This window comes from Martes martes (assembly GCF_963455335.1).
Source record: "Martes martes genome assembly, chromosome: 8".
NCBI lineage: Eukaryota > Metazoa > Chordata > Mammalia > Carnivora > Mustelidae > Martes > Martes martes.
This window is the reverse complement of record NC_137895.1, coordinates 55,847,627-55,854,284: the sequence shown is the minus strand read 5'-3', so window position 1 is coordinate 55,854,284 and position 6,658 is coordinate 55,847,627. Positions and strand designations below refer to the sequence as shown.

At 47.1% G+C, this 6,658-nt stretch overlaps 1 long non-coding RNA gene across 1 annotated transcript; it reads left to right on the top strand.

The window, feature by feature from the left end:
* The first annotated feature begins 1,217 nt into the window (after positions 1-1,217).
* Positions 1,218-2,536, top strand: LOC308348050. Its single transcript, XR_013967304.1, has 2 exons — positions 1,218-1,502; positions 1,634-2,536. It is a non-coding gene; the product is annotated as an uncharacterized lncRNA (long non-coding RNA).
* The last annotated feature ends 4,122 nt before the right edge of the window (positions 2,537-6,658 follow it).

Sequence of the window (6,658 nt, the reverse complement as noted above, 5' to 3'; positions counted from 1 at the left end):
TGAGCCCTAGGGAAGGGACAGCTGGTGGCATGCCTCCTTCTCTGCTTCACCACCAACAATCTTCTGTTTTGTTAACTGATGTGAATGGAAATTATTTTTTATTGGCACCGTAATCTGTATGCATACCTAGAGTTAGTCAGATTAAGGATATGATCTCATCTCACTGTGGAAAGGGCTATGTACCTGATGGTCACATCTGATCTATGTACACATGTATAGATGTGCTGGGGGGGTGGGCAGTGAACATTCAGGTGTGTTTACCAGCGGACACCCCACACATAGACTAGGGATCTCAGAGACTCTCACAGACTGCTGGAAAAAATATTTGGAGAGCCTAAAAACTTCTCCACTTTCCCTCTATGCAGAACTGATAAAGCATTATATTTCTTCCTCTTCTCATTTCCTCTTAATTTGCAACACACATGTGCATGTGCACGAACACATACATAGACATACACACACACCAGCCACCTGAACAAAGAATTCAGGTTCCCATGTGGTATGTCCCAGCCACCAGGCATGTCAGGAAAAGGAAGGGACAGAGGACCCAGCCAGTGCCTTTGAAAGGGGGTGGTGGGAGGAGGGGTCAATGTCATTAAATATCATTAATGTCATTAAATGTCATTAAAAGAACCACCTGCACATGCCAAGGTCTATGCCTTTTGGAGGCTGCTTCCACTCACACCATCCCCCTCTTTCATCACAAATGACCTTCTGGGAACTTAGAGGCAAAAACAGCCTCTCTTACTAAGAGGTTCTGTGGTGAGGTTGCCTAATCGCACAGACAGTTCATGACACTCTGGGAATTGTAACTTCATGTTTTCCTGAATTTCTGATTCTTAAGGCCTTAATTTCCATTTCACCTCATGATGCTTGTTTCTTTATTATTTGGCGAGCCCCTGATTCTCTAACCCTCCCTCCCACCTACCAGCCTTCTCTCCCTCCCCCTTCAGCCCACCCCCACATTTTCTTCCCAACTCAGCCTGGTCCTCCTCCCTCTCTCACTGCTACTTCGATACAGCCATGCTTACTCTGACCTGCTGCCTGCTTCCCAAGGGTTCACAGGGTTCATGGGTTTATGACTCAGACTCTGAGCTCAGGTTATGCAAGCACAACCCACAGACCTTTTTGATTTTGCTGAGCAATACAAACCATGATTTCTTTCTTATGCAATGAATCAGCCTCAAAGGACAACAGGGACCGGTTTTTTGGTACTTAAAAAAAATGGTAGCTTTTGTGTAAAGAACTCAAGCGGGCGATATTTCAGGCACTAGCGGCATGGACCTCAGGCAGATGTGGCACACCAGTTTCTGTGAAGTTCAAGTGCCTTTGCAGAGGAGTCTCCATAATCATCATTTGCCGACAAAGTGTTGTTAACTATAGCATGCGAGGTCTTCGCATGGCACCTTCCAGTCCTAAGCAAGGCTGTGAAGAATTGTTTTGTAAAATAAAACTACCAGCCGGGGGATAGATTGTGACAACCAACAATGACACACAAACAGGTAAGTGTGTGTCCCAACAATGAAGAGCGTTTTCGTTTTCACCTGAAGGCTTGGGGGGTGGGGGGTGTTGGGGTTGCAGGTGTGGGAGAGGAAAGCTACAGTAACACTGATAACCCCTCCATGGGTCTTAGACTCCAATACCAGGAGCAACACAGCAATTGCAAAGTCCAGAACCCTGAGAGTTCCAGCACTCCCTGGAGCTTATCTACTCTGGCCGACTTCTAACACAGAACTCCCCCATCATCCTCAATGGAGTGTCATTGAGCTTGAACACCTCCAGCGGAAGACGACCCACCACTTGGCAGGAAGCTCTTCTGGGATCTGCCTTCCTAAAATTTCTTACCGTTGAGCCACCTCTTAGGCTGTTCTAATTAAAGACAGCTGAGCGGCAGCATGGGGTTATATGTAAGAGATCCCGCTTTGACCCTCCAGCCCTATCATTTGGTAGTTGTGTCACCTTTGCGCTTCCGTTTCTGTAGGTATGATGCAAAAGCAAGATCATAATCATAATAACTCATAAGGTTTCTATAAGTAGCAAATGATATTGCACAAACAGAGCCCTTCAAAAGGAAGCTGGCAGAGAGGAGGAACATGGTAAGTGTTCCTCGCTATTCGAACGTGCCCTGCAAATTCTTGCCCTCTCCAGGTCAAACATCTCCATTCCATCAACCCTGTTGTGTATCATGTCATTCTAGAAAGAGCTCCCGTCTTGGAAGCTCCTCCATCATGGTGAGATACACAGAAGTGGATTTAATATTCCGATCTGGTATACCTTGCCCCCTGATTAGGCAGGCGGGAACAGCACCCGCCCTGACCCAGGCTTCACGATTTCACCAATGCTCGCCTATGATGCCATTGGCTCTTCACCCTTCTAAACCACATCACTGGGTGCTGTAAGTCTTGTAGACACCTAAAACTACCAGCCCTTTTTCATGAAAACTACTGTCAAACCAAGCCTTTCCAAACAATGTTTATGTGATTTATTTTGGGGGTAAGAATACATTTACATCTATTAAAGTAAATTCTTGGTGTGGGATCTTGCTTCCAGTCCTTTGCAATACAGTTGCCTTCCGTTTTATTATTCAGTCTTTCCTAATGTTGTGTCATGTGCAAAACTGGATAAATGTGTTTTATTTTTATTCGAGTGGTGGATTAAAGTGTTACCCACACAGAGCCAAAGACAGAGCCCTGTGGAAAACCACTAGAGACCTCTATCTCTAAATGATCAGGTCTTCTGGAATGTTTGACTTAGGACTCCACCTAACTTTATTACCATTACCCCTGCCTTTTCCCATCTTGTTCATAAAGACAGCATGCCAAATGCAATATATGCTTTTTCCGTTTCAATTTCTTACGGGTAAAAAAAAAGTTGATCTGGAATTATTCCTTCTTAGAGAGAGGTAATAGTTTTACGTAATCCCTGGGTACCGTGCTGGCCCCCACCACCATGCCCCAGAGCTCAGGGCATAGCTACATGGGCTTGCCAGAGGTTCTTTTTTTTTAATTGAGTTGATAAAAATCCAGCAGGATTAATAGATCAGATACGGAAGGGAGCTGAGACCTGACGGTTTGGTGTTGTCCCTGTGGTAACCAAATTCCATTCAAGGGTCACCTTCTTTTCTGTTGAAGATCCTGTTTGGATCTGGTGCTTGAGACACGTGGCTCAGGTCATGACAATAGAAGGGTTACTCCCAAAGGATTTCAAGGACTGCCTCGGAAATCTGCCCTCAGGAACTACAGGAGGAGTGAGGAAGCCCATCCCCCAGGCTGTAGCAAAGCCCCCTGAGGGAAACACAGGCTTCACACAACAAAGGAGAGCAGGAGGGACCTGTATGGGTTTTGACTTAATATGGGAGTCAGGGAAGTTGAAGGATTTTCATGCTGGCAGGGAAAAGAGGAACTCTGACTTTTTTTTTTTTTTTTTTTTGAGAGATAGAGAGAGAGAACCCTCGAGCAGGGGAAGGGCAAAGGGAGAGGGAGAGAGAGAGAGAATCCCAAGCAGACTCCATGCGCAGTGTGGAGCCAACTTGGGGCTTGATTCCACAACCCGGAGATCATGACCTGAGCTGAAATCAAGAGTCAGATGCTTAACCTTAACTGGACACCCCAGGTCCCCCTTTATTATTATTATTATTATTATTATACATCTGCCTTGTCCTACAATTCCTCCTTTGCCAGTCTACTTTCCCGAGAGGGAAATGTTCATTTGGCTTGGAGCTCATGGGAGTGTGACTTGGCGTTAACCAGAATATGCCAATCTTTACCGTGTCCTTCTCGCCACAACTTACATGCAGGAGGGAAAGATGATGACTAGAGGGGAGATCAGGGGAAGAAAAGGCAATGGAGGAAGGGGTTGGTGCAGAGGAAAACTCAAAATAGAGAGTAACCATGGTCATTTTATTTGATTCCTTACTCAGACATCCACTTTGGAGGAAAAAGGCCTAAAACTGACCACACAAGTGTTGGCAGTAGACAAAACCAGAAATTTGGTCCCAGTTGTCTTAACTCCATTAGGCCTGAGCTCTTTCCTCTGTACAATGAACGCCAGGAGGCACCAACAAAAGAAGTTCTGTGACCTTCTTAAACACCGACATTTTAGGCACTGGAGTGTTCCATTCTGAAGGGTTAAGAACGTTCTAGCAATCTGGAGGTTGCAGAAATGAGGGTCAGGCCCTGATTCATGGCCACACAAAGCCATCTGCATACCCGGATTGTCCTAAAGCCAAGGCAGGGGGCAAAGCATCATTATTGGCCCTGGGTGGAAGGGATTCCAGATGACCACAGGTTGAACCCCTAGAATGTGCAAAGGCCTCCCATCTACAACCTGGAGGCCGATGGCCCAGATCCCAGATCTCAGCAGTCCAGGACGCTGAAGGAAGGTTTCTCTGACGCCTCCACCTCTAGTTCTGAAACAATTCCATGTTTCAGACTGGGGCTGGGACGGAGGCAGCCCTGCAAACCCTGAGAGCTACAGAAGGAAGCAGGCCAGGAAGGGAAAGATGAGCTGGGCGCAGTTCGGTCTCAGCAGTAAGGACAAGTGTAGAAATGCAGGAAGGGAACCCAGAATGCAGGCTGGGACTGGGGCTGGGGGTGGGGGTGGGGGGTGGATTTCCATTTCCAGGGCCAGGCTGTACTCTTTGTTTGGGCACACTTTTCCTGACAGAAAGCCAATGTTCTCACCACATAAATACTCGTCCACATTAATAACAGCATATGAGGCTGCTGTCTGCAAAGATGCCAGGTTGCATGCAAATGGGCTCCAAATACCTTGGAAGGTTTCACAAAAATAAGACACGGGGCCCCGAAAGTCTGTCAGAGGAGATGTGTCCTCTAACGATGGGAGGGAACGCGTGAACAGCTCAGGCACAGGAGCCTTTTAAAATGGGACGCATTAGCCCGGAGTCCATTGAACGTCACCGGAAAGCTGCTGCAAGAGGTTTGCTTCGCGGAGGGCGGGCTCCCCGAGGGCCATCCCTGAGGTTTTACCGCCATCAAGTGGACACCTGGAGTATGGCGGCCGCGGAGCGGCCCCAGCCTGAAGTGAGAGGCCCAGGGGGAAGACAGTCTATTTCCCAACTGGCGGTGAAAGCTGGGAGGAAGATTGTTGAGGTTCCTTTCATCACCTAGTTCAAACGAGAGGCCATTTGGGTTCCCAATAGTCAATCAACGGGCATCACTCAGGGACCAGGCTGGGCTAAATCTGCACATTCTATTTCAGCCCAGGGATGGTGGAGACCTAACAGGAATTCTTTGAAACCCTCTTCTCCGGTACACAGCAATCGCCAGGTGCCAACACTTTCAGTCCCTGCAATGTCCCTATTTTAACAGAAGAGTTTAATTATGTCCTGAAATCGTAAGACCTGAAGACAGAGTAGCAGCCATGGGGATGACAAGGGCTGTTTGAATGGGGAGAGTTTATCTACCTCCTGGCAAGAAAAAGAATTCAGTGAGGGGATGGTCTACTTGTCCCAATGCTGTATTTCTTAGATGAGAGTGCCATTCTTGTGTTTTCCCCAGTTTTTGAAGAGGCTGAAGAGATACAAAGGTCTGGGAGATGCTCTTCCCTAACAAGAAAGCAGATCCAGGGTCCTCTGTGGCTTTACCTTCCACTCAGCCCCCTTTACCTGGTTGATGGGCTAAAGCCCAGAGGAGAAAAGAAAAGAGGAGAGGGAATGGGTATTTCTTGAGTACCTATGCTGTGACAGATAGACTTGGAATTATATTGTGTTCCCCTCATAACAACCTCACCAGGTTATGGTCTCTTAAGAAAAGACTAAAATGGTCTAGAAGGATCCAAATCATGATTTGTAATTCCCCCTTTCAGCGCAAAACTAGGCTAATGTTAGCGCAAAGCCACGTGAGAAACAATCAACCAAATCTCTGTGGCACGTGAATATCCTTAATTCAGAGTGTAGTCAGTTCACCTCCAACATCACCTCAACCCTCTCCGCACACCCGGTTTTCCTTTTGATGAAAAGCAGAGCATCGGGCTCTTAGGAGATAACCCCCTAACTCAGCTGCAAGGTTTTTAAATGTCATCCAGTTTCAGTACATGGGGATTTTTTTTTTCTTCGTCAAAAACTATTCCCTGTGGCCCTGCCCCACACAGCTGTTTCTGGGATTAAGTAAATAAAAACTGTCAGGTACTGTGTCTTTTCCAAAGGATATTATGAACCAATTTTGTCAAATAGGGATCTGAATATATGTCCTTCTACAATTAAACCTGGGGACCGTGAAGCTGCCTTTGAAATCTCGTCCCTGTCTGACTTGGCCTGCCAAACCCATTCCAAGATCGTGACTCCTCTGCCTTCCTGCTGCAAAACCTCAGGATCCGTGACCCTTCCTGGCTCCCCGTGTCACCCTTGCCCCTCACCTCAACAAATAGGGAAAACGCACTTGTCTTTGACATAAGGAGGAGAAGGAGAAATGTCTAGAGAAGGGTCAAGTGCACACCCAGTGAAATGAACCTTGAACTTCAGCTCCAGGATCTCAGCTCCATGTGAAAACGAGTGCCTGCCGTCTCTCCTTCAGGTCCAGTGCACACCCCTCGTACTGTCCCTCTGCCACCGTCAAGGACCTGCCACCATATCTTTATTGTGTCTCCACGTGAGGAGCGGGGAATAACTTATTCTACAAGGAACACTCCCCATTTGTAG